Here is a 14,208-nt window from a genome sequence, read left to right on the forward strand (position 1 = left end):
TACCATTTTTGCGCAGATGCTACGTTTTGATCACCTGTTATTGCATTTTGCACAAAATTTGTGGCAACACAAAAAACTTAATTTTGGCTTTTGGAATTTTTTTGCTGATATGCTGTTTACTGATCACATTAATTGATTTTACATTTTGTTAGATTGCGCATTTCTGAATGCGACGATATCAAATGTGTGTATATTTTTTAATTTTTTAACCCTTTAATTTACAAAGGGGCAAAAGGGGGGGTGATTTGAACTTTTAATTTTTTTTAATTTTTTTTATTTTTCAAAACTTTTTTTTAAACATTTTTTTATTATTATGACACTTGCATGGCACTCGCATGTCATATGGATGCTAAATGAGAAAAAAAACGCAGACCATACAAATGACACTCGTCCATGTTTTCTGGACGAATATCGCAGTGATTATTTTATCACAAGTGGAAAAGAGCCCTTAAGGCCGCTTTACACTGCGATATCGGTCCCGATATCGCTAGTGTGGGTACCCGCCCCCATTTGTTGTGCGACACGGGCAAATCGCTGCCCGTGCCGCACAACATCGCCCAGACCCGTCACAAATACTTACCTGCCCGGCGACATCGCTGTGACCGGCGAAACGCCTCCTTTCTGAAGGGGCGGTCCGTGCGGCGTCACAGCGACGTCACCGAGCGGCCGCCCAATAGAAGCGGAGGGGCGGAGATGAGCGGGACGTAACATCCCGCCCACCTCCTTCCTTCCGCATAGCAGCTGGGAGGCAGGTAAGGAGAGCTTCCTCGTTCCTGTGGTGTCACACGGAGCGATGTGTGCTGCCGCAGGAATGAGGAACAACCTCGTTACTGCTGCAGTAACGATTTTTGAGAATGGACCCCCATGTCACCGATGAGCGATTTTGCACGTTTTTGCAACGATGCAAAATTGCTCATCGGTGTCACACGCAACAACATCGCTAATGCGGCCGGATGTGCATCACAAATTCCGTGACCCCAATGACTCAGCATTAGTGATATCGTAGCGTGTAAAGCCCCCTTTAATAAATATATATATACATATATATTGTTACATGTTGTCTTTTATTATGGGTACTGCTCAATTAATTTATAGCAGCTTGTTTATATTGCATTATATATAAGCCATACATTGTAAAGCGGGCTTTACATGCTACAATATCGTTAATGAATTATTGTCGGGGTCACGTTGTTTGTGACGCACATCCGGCGTCATTAACGAGATTGCAGCCTGTAACACTTAAGAGCAATTTTAAACGATCGCAAAAGAGGGCAAAATCATTTGCCGTGGAGAGGTCGTCCTGAAACAAAAAATTGTTTTCAGGATGTTAGCGATGTTGTTCGTCATTCCTGCGGCAGCACACATCGCTATGTGTGACACCGAAGGAGCGACGAACATCTCCTTACCCGCCTCCACTGGCAATGCGGAAGGAAGGAGGTGGGCGGGATGTTATGTCCCGCTCATCCCTGCCCCTCCGCTTCTATTGGCCGCCTGCCGTGTAACGTCGCTGTGACGCTGCACGACCCGCCCCCTTGGAAAGGAGGTGGTTCGCCGGCCAGAGCGACGTGGCAGGGCAGGTAAGTCCGTGTGACGGGGGTAAGCGAGGTTGTGCGACACGGGCAGCGATATGCCCGTGTCGCACAACCGACGAGGGTGAGTGCTATCGCTCGCGACATCCCTAGCGACATCGCAGCATGTAAAGCCCGCTTTAGGCCATTTGGGAGATTGCTGCTGTCTCAATATTTCTTAAAATTTCGACTTGTGTCAAAGCAACAATACTTTCCCTTTTTTTGCTTTTTTAAATGTTTTTCTGCACTTGAACTATGTAATAAAGGTACTTTTCATTTCTTCAATCCTTAATATGCCTCTATATTTTTCTTACGTGGATTTCCCAGAGCCTTATATGCATCTTCATTTTTTTGTATTTTATTCAATATACAGTATGTGTACCACATAAATATATACATTAGTGTGCTATGAATGAGGTTATTAATGATTGTTTGAGGAATGTTTTGCATTGTTAATGCATTTGGGTGTTCAAAAATTCCCAGGCGCTGTATTTCAATTTGACAATAGCAGGCCATATGTCCTTCACGCATGACCTTCAGAGTCTCCAGATTTGTCCTCCATTGAGCTAATCTAGTTTGCAATTGCAAAAGAAGCTGCCAGCCGCAGATCTTGATGACTTGCCTCTCAAAGTGCATTTAGCATGGCAGAACATTGCTTAGACAACGAATAGCAACCTCACTGAGAGCATATCAAGTGTGGGTATTTTTGCATGTGGCACAGGGGCAGACATATCATTGGTGCAACATGTGTAACCGCACAGAGGCCCAAGAGGTTAAGAGGGCCCATTTCTGCCTCCAAAGTAGATGTAGTTTTGCATTTTTATAAGCTCTTGGGCTGCAAAGGGCCCATATACTGTTCTTGCACAGGGGCCCTTTTCTGTCTTGGTCTGCCAGTGTGCGGCACTTATACTTAATACAAAATAAATTGAGATGTTGTGAAAATGTCGTTTCCATTTTTCCATTGTTTGCATATTATTAACATGTCTATTGATCCTGTATTTTTCATAATTTCATGCTTTTTCTTTCCTGGTATTTAGAGTATTATATCAAATTCTTTGATATAGAGTTGCACCCTGTTCCTATGCCCAGTCTTTTCAAATGTGGTCTTTTTTCTCTTAGCAATATATTCACGATGTGAAGTTTTTGACCCCAGGATTTATTTTGCAATTTATTGATTCCCTTCCATCAGCATAACTTTATTCCTGTACTGATTTCTTCTACAGCCCATGAGGGCATTTTTTTTGTTGTGGTGACACATAAATGATCCTGGGGACTGTATGATTTTTCTTCTCCTTGACAAGTTTGTCATGGGTGCATTCCTCCACATCTGTAACGACCCAGTGCATTCTGTGTGATACAGTTGGTGAAATAAGAATTAAAATTGTCATCAATTTTTTAGGTAAATACGAAGGGCTGCTGATAAGTCTTTGGCTTTACCCAGCATGAAAGGACATAGGATGATGAAACATTACATTTATTCCACATACTCTTCACTGATGTCAACACACTTCTTACATCGGTATTCCAAGTTATGGAAGCCTAGCAAAAAGTAGGATTTCGATTGTGCCTCAAACCAGTCATCAGTAGCAACCATGGCATCAGAAATGGTGTGAAATTTGGTACCATTGAGATGTTTCTTCAGGTTTGGAAACAGATGATAGTCAGACAGAGCTTGATCTAGTGAATGAGGTGGGTGGTCAACCAGCTGGAAGCGCAGCTCTGCCAGTTGGCCTTGGTCGCTTGTGCAGTGTGAGCGGAGGCGTTGTCTTGCAGGAACAAGATTCCTTTGGACAGCTTGCTGCACCTTTTGGCCTTTAGAGCTGCCTTCAATTGGTCTATAAGTTCAATGTAAGACCTTGCATTGATGGTGGAACCCTTTTGAAAGTAGTCCACTAGCAGCACGCCCTCCTTATCCCAGAACACAGGCGCCATTACCTTAGTGGCTAATTTTTGCACCCTGAACGTCTTTGGACGAGGAGAACCACTGTGCCTCCATTCTTTTGACTGCTCCTTGTTTTCAGGGTCATACAAATAAATCCAGGTCTCATCCACAGTGACCAGTCGAAATAGGAAGTTCTTATCAGTCCAGAAATGCTGACAAATGGACCGGGAAGTTTTCACTCGCATGCTTCTCTAATCTGTTGTCAAACATTTGGGGACCCACTTTGCAGATAGCTTCCTCATGTCTAAATGTTCATGGATAATGATACAAACACATTCACGGGAAATCCTTATAATGTCTGCTCTTGCTTTAGCTGAAATTCGTTGATTCTCCAGTATGAGGTTGTGCACAGCATCGCCAATGTCCAGAACAACAACCACTCTCGGTCTTCCAGAATAGTCCTCATCATTGGTGCTGAAGTGGCCCATTTTAAATTTGGCAACCCAGCTCTTAACTGTGGAATATGATGGGCATTGATCCCCCAATGTCTGCGACATATCACCATGAATATCCTTCGTGGACTTTCCTTGCAGAAGCAAGAATTTTATCATTCCTCTACTCTCAGTTGCTGTGAATATTGCATTAGACTCTGCCATTTTGCTTTCCCATTTGCGTAGAACACTGTTGCCATAAGTAATAAAAACACAATTTTGAAAACATATATTAGACACATAAGGCTTTCATGTGATGTAACATTCATTACCACAGAAACAAAAAAAGATCACAAAGCCAAAGACTTATCAGCAGCCCCTCGAATATTTGTAAAAGTGTTATTGACATGAATTTTCCCCCAGATGTCGGTAACAACCCATCGAATAGTCACAGGAAAAGAAATCAATCCATAGATGTCCACAAATTTAGTGATGTGTAAAAATGAGAGATGACAGGAAAAAAGCATTGAATACTCTTACTGAAATTTATTTAATACTTCGTACAAAATCCTTTGTTGGTGATGACAGCTTCAAGATGCCTCCTGTATGGAGAAACTAGTTGCATGCATTGCTCAAGTGTGATTTTGGACCATTCTTCCACACAAACACTCTTCAAATCCAGAATGTTCTGTGATCTTCTTCTATGAACTCTGAGCTTCAGTTCGTTCAATAAACTTCCTATTGGATTCAGGTCATGTGATTGGTGGGGCCATTGAAGCAGCTTTATTTTCCTTCTCTGGAACCAATTAAGAGTTTCCTTGGCTGTGTGTTTAGGATCATTGTCTTGCTAAAATATTCACCCTCATTTCATCTTCATCGTCCTGATAGATGGCAGCAGATTTTTATTAAAAATGTTTTGGTACATTTGCCTATTCATCCTTCATTCAATTGCATGAAATTTCCTGGTGCTATATTGTAACACCCATACCGACGTCCCTTTGCTGTTCTGTCTCCCTCCCTCAGCACGAATGTCAGCACTCTTACTTTCCCAGCCACCCAGTAGCCACTGCTCCATCATTCGTCTCTGCTGCTGATCCCTAGGGCCTGTGCATGATGAACAGGCCTCATGGGACTGAAGTTAGGGAGCGTGTGCAGACATGTCTTTTTTCTTAAGGTAGGTGCCTGGGCTATGAGTTTTATACATTCCTTGTTCTCAGGTCCCTTGGGCTGCTGCTGCTGTTACTGTGCTGTGTGCCGTAGCTGATTCCTTTCTGTGTTTCAGTGCATACTAAGTATGTGCTGCTGCAACTATCCACACCAGCCGCTCCCACGATTTCCGCTCCTGTTGCTGCAACTGTCCACACTGGTCGCTCCGACGATATCCTCTGCTGCTTCTGCAACTATCCATAATGGTTGCTCCTATGAGATTTACTGCTGCTTCTACAACCAGAGATTACTTGTGTCAGTGGCAGCTGCCGATGTACTGTTGATCCCCTGGGGCTGCCCTCCATTGGCTAACTACCAGCGTGTATGTCTATCGCCACCTTCTGTGTCTTTAGTGAAATCTCGGTAGCCATTCTAGTTTGTTTCTCCATGCCAGTGATCAGTACCTTCAGTCCAGTGTATCCACTATCGCCTTTCTCGCACTGCGAGCATTACACATGTGCTAAAAAACAGCCCCACAGCATTTTGTTCCCACCTCCAAACCTCATTATGATTTTGGGGTGGTATGCAATGCCTTTTTGCCTCTAAACAGGGTGTGTTTTATGGCATCAAAAGAGTTCAATTTTGGTCACATCTGACAAGACTATATTCTCCCAGTATTTCACAGGCTTGTTTAAAGTTGTTGAGCAAACTTTAAATGCATTTGAACATGTTTTTTGTTCATCAATGAAGTCTTGTAAGGTGAGCCATGGATGCTGAATGCATTACTTATTGTGTTCTTTGAAACAATTGTACCTGCCAATTCCAGGTGTTTTTGTAGCTCCCCACAAGTGGTTCTTGGCTCTTGGACAACTCTTTTGCTAATTATTTTCTCTTCTCTGTCTGAAATCTTGCGGGAGGAACCTGATCGTGACTGGTTTATGGTGAAATTATGTTTTTTACATTTTGGCCCCAATAGTGCTCACTAGTTTAGAAATGTTTCTGTAACCAATGTTATCAGTATGTTTTGCAAAAAAATAAGGTTGCAAAGGTCTTGAGACAGCTCACTGGTTTTACTAATCCGGAAATGTTTCTTGTGTGGGACCTTGGTAATGAGACACCTTTTGGCCATCAGTTGTAATAGCTGATATTATTTTTCACTAAGTGTCAGGATTGCTTTCTAGTTACTGATAGATTTTAGCTGGTGTCATGACTTTCTATGACTTTCTGCACCTTTTCTTCATGTCTTCAATACTTTTTTCCCTGTGTTATTCTCATTATTAAACATAACTTAATTTATGGACATCTATGTTTCTATGATTCCTTTGCCTATGTGGACTGGATGAGTTGTTACCGACAACTGGTGAGAAATTCATGTCAATAGCTCCTTTAAAAATACATTTAATTAGAAAATCCATGAGGTGTTCAACACTATTTTAGTAAAGACTGTTATAAAAGTAATTTATTTATATTTAAGGAAGTAAATAAAGAAAAAAATGCAAAGATGTCCATAGCCTTTAATATGAGTATTAGAGTTTAGTTTTATGGAATGACAAATGTCATAATTTACTAATATTATCTCTTCTGCATAAATTGTAATAATATATATATCCTCTATATAGGTTTTTACATTTAGTCTGCAGTAGCTCATGTATCACATGCCTAGTACAGCTGGGTAAAATTTCACCTTTACCCTTAATTATGAAGTAGAAGCTGAGAAAGCATGGACTAAAAATACATTGCAATGAATAAAGAAAAGAGGAATCCAATGCATACGATTACTGCAAAAGGAAATTACACTCTTTTTTATTTTTTATAAAAGATGACTGTGAGCGATTTATGGAATAAAATTGAGTAAATGTTAAAAGCTGTCTAAAATAGTCACACAAACCATTGTAAATCATTTGCGGCTAGACAGCATAGAATATCAAATCTGTACTTATCCTTCCTATTTGCCCTGCAAGCTGTCATCATTAAAGTGAAGCTGTTATATATCAAAGCAATTTTTCCCATTCTCTGCAGAGAACTAGCAACACATAGGCTGGGATAGGGCTTGCAGATTCGTTCAAGGGGTTTTTCCCTGAGCTAACTATGTCAGTACATTGTAGCTCCAACCTCAGCCCCTACATGACTCTGCCCCACCATGTACATTGTACAGAGCTCTTTATAGGTTATCTCTTGGCTGCTTTTTCAATAGAAGTACAACAGATGAAATGCTAAGAGGTAAACTGGCAAAAATGTCAGTCACAATTACTTTGTGAGGCACATCTTGCACTCAGGTGATGCTCTGCTGCATTGCAGAGCCGACAGTGACATTATTCCTCTGTGCAGAGCATTTTGCATATTTGGAGATACTCTGCTGTGTTTCTCTGAGTACTTGCTGGCAGTTGGTTTGATAGCACAGGATTCCATGTAGGTTCTTGGAGGGGATTACTCAGGTGTTCCACCTTCCTGGTAATTGCTCAGGCTTCTTTACTGAGCATGCTCCCCCAGAATCTCGCCAGTTGTACTTCCTGGTTCTGCAGTTGTGCTCTTGGCTTGTGTTTGTGCTTGTTCTGATCTGAGTTTCTTGACCCTGAACCATTATTTGACCACGTCTCTGCCCGCTCCCTGTTTTTGTTGTTACCTCCTGGCTTTGGACCTTGAACTGCTCCCTGACCACATCTCTGCCTGCTCCCTGAATTCATATGTTCTCTGGAACCGTCGGCCTGTGACTTGACTGCGCTTCTGTTTACTCCCAGTGTTCCGACGTGTGCTCCTGTTACCTGACTACTCTTCCGTCCATACTACCCGTAAGTAGTGACTAGCATCACATTGTCATTTGTCTAAACAAAAAAGAAATACAAGATAAGGCACTAGATCCAGATAAACAAAGAACAGTAATTTTTCCAGAAATAAAATGGTATGACTGCCAGATCTCGCGCCAATAGACCTAATGCACAATACCAGACAGAGCTCATGAACTTGTGTGGTGTTGTTTCTGTCTTCTGCTTCTGGTTCTGTTTAACCTCTCAGTTTCCAGAGATAGCAGAAGGGAGATGGAGATATAGTAATTAATGGAACACTATTTATGCTGCACCGTGACAACTAATAAATCATAAATATGGAGAAACTGCAGATTTTTTTTTTCTAGCTCACCTTCAAAAAAAAAGAAAACGTTAATAAAAGTGAATCGATTATGTGTATCCGAAAATGGGGCTATTGAAAAATTCAACTCATCCTGCAAACAAGCAATTCAAAAGGAATGGAAAGACACCTTGAAAAGATCGGTCAAGAGAAATCAAAACTTCCTAAATACACCCATTGGGCAACAACATGTTTCCTTAGCCAAATTGTATCTGGTATTTAACACATATGGCTGGCATGATAATCAGCAGAGCCTCGTAATATGACGGATATCTAAAACACACTATTCACAAAAAGTTAGGGATTTTTAGGATATTATGAATACGTTCGGCAAATTTATGGAAAACATAGAAAGTTCACGTTACAGTGGTATTTTATCATGAACGTAGGGCATTTAAGTAGGAACATGAAGTTGTGATTTCCTTATCTCAAACAATTTAAAGAAAGCCAACAACAGTGGTGGGTATAGCGCCTCAAAAATATCAATGTTTCAATAACTTATGTGCCTTGAGCATCACTTACAGCTTGGTAACGACACCTCATGCTGTTCACAAGTGGAATTATTTTCTGCTGAGGCATGGCAGCCAATTCTTCTTGAAGAGCGGCCCTCAGGTCATTTGAGGTTCTGGGGTATAGAATTATGAGACTCTGCACGGCCACTCAACAGATCCCATAGATTTTATGTGGGATTTAGGAATGGAGAAAGTGCAGGTAATTCTATTTGAGGTACCCTAGTCTCCAGCAGCCTTTCCCTAATGATGCTGTAATGAATCCCAAGCACTCAGTCAGATACAAAGATAATGCAAAAGTTTTTTTTATTTTGTGAATTATAAGCAAAAAGAAAAAATGCCACTACCAATAGAGCAAAGCCAAGCCAACGTTTCGGCCTGTGTTAGGCCTTTGTCAAGGTCTTGCGTTTTATAAGAGACCGGTATATGGACGAGTGAAACGTCCGGGGATTGTACCACGGGTAGGGCGTTTTTGCTTTTCAGGCGTGGTTCGCCAGAGTCAGGAGGAAGCAAGAGGCTAGTGAGGAGGTAGAGGAGGTGCCTTACGGGCATATAGAACGGGGACAGGGTCCCAGAGGAACTGGCAGGAGGCGTGTGGCTAAAACGCAAGACCTTGACAAAGGCCTAACACAGGCCGAAACATTGGCTTGGCTTTGCTCTATTGGTAGTGGCATTTTTTCTTTTTACTTATAATTCACAAAATAAAAAAAAGTTTGCATTATCTTTGTATCTGACTGAGTGCTTGGGATTCATTACAGTATCTGTAGATTTTTCCTTTAAAGCACCTCCACATATAACAGTTGAGCCCAGCTTTACTCCTACTATTTCCCTAATGATGCAACCTCGATTAGCTGAAGCATTGCTGTCCATGAAGATGAAATTAGGCCGGTGTTGCTCATGCACAGGCACAATGACTGGATTAATGATGTTATTCATGTAATAGGGTCTTGTCACTGTACCATTCACAGAATGTAGGGCAGTTCTGTATTGACTAGACACACTTGCCTTCACTGTAACACCACCACCATCAGTGGCTCATCTTGTGACAACAGTGGCTAATGCATAACACTCTTCTGGACATCTCAATTTTTTTCTGATCAGCCTGAATCAACAGTGAACAGCACTGAGACCCACTGGTTCCTTGTCAAGCGAAACAAAGATGCCTATGCCTGGTGATTTGGTCAGTTACCCTTTCAGGTTGTTTAACATGCAGACCACATTGATGTAAACAGTTTTAAATGGTCTGACATGACACTTGAGTGCCTTTCATCTCCCTTAAATGTGCCCGGAGTTGTGTGGTATTCATTATCCGCTTTTGAAAAACATTGTTCACAATGAAGCGGTCATCAGTGTGTGATGTGGCCAAAAGATGTCAACTTCTAATCTTTTCTATGACTCATCCAGTCTCTCTGTATCTCTGTTGCAATTACCTGATGACACTCTGTGACACTCTAAGCTCAGTGGCCACTTTCGTTTGAGAACATCCTGCTTGAAGTTTCATAATAAGGTACTGTTGAGCAATAGTTAGGTGTCGTCTTGGTCTAATGATGTCAAAATTTTAATAGCATGATGAGTAGGACTGTTTAAATACCAATTCTATATGAACCCTGAGATTTATTGGGCAATTCATGGATTAAATACTTGTTGTGAATTTTGCCATTAAGCGCCTTGTTAGATAACAGCAAGTTGTGCAAAAAGTTCTGAAACATTAAACAGTTGGACATGTGCACTCAAAAGTTTAGAAAGGTCACATTAAAGGGGAATTCCCATCTCCTAGATCCTATCCTAATATGTAGTAGCTGCAATAATAATAATAATAATAATAATAATAATAAAAATAAAAAAAACAGAAAATACCTTCAATTAGGAATGTAGTATAGTTCTTCTGATTCACTATATCACTTACCTCATGTTCAGGGCATAGCAAGAACTGATGTATCCATGGTTTAAAACCTCGAGCAAGAAAATAACTAACTGTGACTATAAGCGTGGTCATAACCATGGATACCTAAGGTCCTTCAATGCCTTGAATATGAGGTAAGAAACATAATGAATCAAAAGAACTAAACTACATTTTTAATTGGAGGTATTTGCTAATAATATTATTATGCCTACTACATAATGGGATAGGATCTTGGATATGGGTATACCCTTTAAGTTCACCTGAAAAATTAGACTGCATTTTAGGATCATCCTTAACTTTCAACCAAAAGGCAAATATCTGTCACAGTCGTCTCCCTGCTGTTTTTGGAGACTAATAACAGCATCACATCTCTATCAGGTTACCCACATTTAAATGTAATTTTGTTTCCTTCAGTACCTAAATGGTTAATGTCAGTTTTCTGCTGGCAGCTTCTCCAGCAGTCTCTGCTTGTAACACCTGCCTGGATCCACAGACTCAGATGGGCTGTAAAGGGGAGGCTAGAGGGAAGCCACTCACCAAGCAGGACCCCAGAACCCTGAAACCCTTTAACCCCTCTACAGGGATTTGAAATTACACAGGGCCCTGGAGATCACTACCTGTGGAAGGCTGCAGTCCGATGAGAGTAGTAGTCAGGCAGGGTCAAACCAGGAATTGCGGAACAGGGACAGAATCGGCAGGCAATGACGTAGTCAGCAAACGTAGCAGAGGTCAAATCCGGATCGGGTAGCGAGGTACAAAAACAGTAGGCAGGAGGGTAGTCAGAAAACACGCAGAAGTCAACACACAGGAATCACCAAACAAAATAGGATGTAACAGGAGCCAGGAAAATCAGAACTATCTCTGGCAGTGGTCATGTGACAAGAGGGGGAATAAGAAGGGTGTGGTGTCTTCCCATTGGCTGTAGTTGAACGCTGGCAACTTCAGCTGGAAGACACATGCCACCCACAGTCAGCCAGCGGTACTGCAGATCCTAAGCTAACCCAGCCCAGTGGATGATCGGAGCCTGCGCCCACCGCTGGCATCGACTCCTCTCCCATCACCAGCACCATCTACGGCAGGAACACGGCGTCGCCTGGCGATCGGAGCAGAAGTCGCTGGAGCAGACTCCGGCAGTGACGTAACACTGCTGCAGTTGAAGTCAGCTGCACTTGCTTTAAAGACACACCGCCCTGTGCTTAAATAGCTAGGTCTCCCAGCAAGCCTTGCTGACTATACAAACCATTTGTATGAAAGCCACTTTTGTGGAAGGAAGCTGCTGTGGATTCACCTGTAGTTGTATCCTCTCCATTTTGGTTCTTTATTCCCTGTTTGTCTCTCCTACCCTATTGTCTCTTTGGTGCAGTGGTGGGTTTAGTTAACCTCACCCGCCTCTCACTAATCAGGGCATCTACAGGGTTTCTCAGGGACTCAGGGTGCTGCTTGGCGACAGTTGCAGAGACTGTATAGAGACTGGCTAGGAGAGAAGGGACAGCTCAGGTGAGGCTGGGCCCATTGTTGTGTTCTTAGTGTTCCCCTTGTCTGTGGTGTTTTTAGGTGTGGTTTTCTTTGCGTGTCAGACCTCGGTTGGTCTGAACGCACTCGCCACGCTCTTTGCGTGACAATATCCCTAACTTTTTTTGAGTAGTGTACATATAAATACACATCACCATTAAAGTGATGTCAAATAATATTCAATTATGAACAGATTTGCAATGCACAAATGGAGATAATATAAAATAATAATGTAAAATATTTTTTTCCTCAGCCATGAAAGTCAAAGATTAGGTGTAAATACTAATACTGAAAGTTTAATTTTACACAACAAACACAACTATATTAATTTATGTCCATAAATGTAATTTCTGCACCTCTCCAAAATCATTAAAATTCATGAATATATTAAAACTTTTTGTTTCTCTTCAGACAGAAATACTTTAAGGCAGTTAACTGTAAATTAGATAATAATACCAATGAGAAAACACAATGAAACAATAAATCTTTATAGGTTGAATAATAACATCCATTGCTATCATGTTGGTATAATTTAGAATTTCCCTTTCATTACTTACAATGCTCATTCGAAATAAAATATTTCCTAAACTGCAATGCGACGCGCCATTGAGATTGCACTTTTTGTTACTTTTCGCCTTTTATCTTACTTATGTTCTGGCTCTAGGTTTCTAATCAGCACATTGTAACAGGGTCAATGTGGTGTAAAAGGGTATTAGACTTGGAGAAAGGATTGCAGTCAGGGAGTGGACTTCAGCCCATCCATCAGTAAATGTGAATGAGTTTACCGGGCTTTGCTGCTTAATGACTCAGATAAAATGTTTAGTTCTTGTCTTGAAGCCATTTTATTCTTGTATTTTATATTGTACTAGCTGTACTACCCGGCTTCGCCTGGGTTAATAACTGTTGTTAACAAAATAGAATGTATTAACAAAAATTTATTCTGCACACAAAACCACAAAACAAATAGATAGAAAAGTAATTATTAAAAGGCAAAAACTAAGCTAATAGAAGCATTTCACAACATACAGTATATTTCAACACCCCAGATATTCCACACAGATTTAACTAAATTGACCAAGTAATGTGCTCCGTCCAGGTTGATAACTGTTGTTAACAAAATAGAATGTATTAACAAAAATATATTCTGCACACAAAAAGCACAAAACAAATAGATATAAATGTAATTATAACGTCTGTCTTCCCCTCTGTATATATCTCTCTGTCTCACTCTCTATCTCTTTGTCTGTATGTCTGTCTCTTTCCCTGTCTGTCTTTGACTGTCTCTGTCTCTTTCTCCATCTGTCTCAATCTCTTTCCCTGTCTGTCTATCTATCTCTTTTCCTGTCTATATATCTCTGTCACTTTCCCTGTCTGTCTCTTTCCCTGTCTGTCTCTTTCCTTCTCTTTCCCTGTCTGTCTCTTTCCCTTGCTTTCCCTGTCTGTGTCTTTCCCTCTGTCTCTTTCCCTGTGTCTGTCTCTTTACCTGTCTTTGTCTGTCTCTTACCCTGTCTGTCTCTTTACCTCTCTTTCTGTCTGTCTGTTTCCCTGTGTCTGTCTCTGTCTCTTTGTCTGTGTCTGTCTCTTAACCTGTCTCTCTCTCTTTCCCTCTCTTTCCCTGTCTGTCTCTTTCCCTGTCAGTCTGTCTCTTTGTCTGTGTCTGTCTCTTTGTGTCTGTCTCTTACCCTGTCTATGTCTGTTTCTTACCCTGTTGTGTCTGTCTCTTTCCCTGGCTGCATTGTGACATGCCAAAATTCCATTTAAGGGCGTGGTTGTGCATTCTTTTGAAGTTCTGGCTACACTGTGGCTCCCAGCTCCATTCTCTTTAATGGAGTCAGGTTTTTTGGTAAATAACTGTAAAGCATGGGGTTATAATTTCCCCTCAAAACATAGTCTATGACACTCTCGGGGTCCAGAAGTGTGAGTGTGCAAAATTTTGTGGCTGTAGCTGCGACGGTGCAGATGCCAATCCCGGACATACACACACACACACACACACACACACACACACACACACACACTAACACACATACTTCGCCCGGGTTAATAACTGCTGTAAACAAAATAAAATGTATTAACATTCCCAGGATAGAATGTATAAATAGAATATATTAACCCCCGAGATAGTGACTGTCTC

Source organism: Anomaloglossus baeobatrachus, chromosome 1, assembly GCF_048569485.1.
Source record: "Anomaloglossus baeobatrachus isolate aAnoBae1 chromosome 1, aAnoBae1.hap1, whole genome shotgun sequence".
Taxonomy (NCBI): Eukaryota; Metazoa; Chordata; class Amphibia; order Anura; family Aromobatidae; genus Anomaloglossus; species Anomaloglossus baeobatrachus.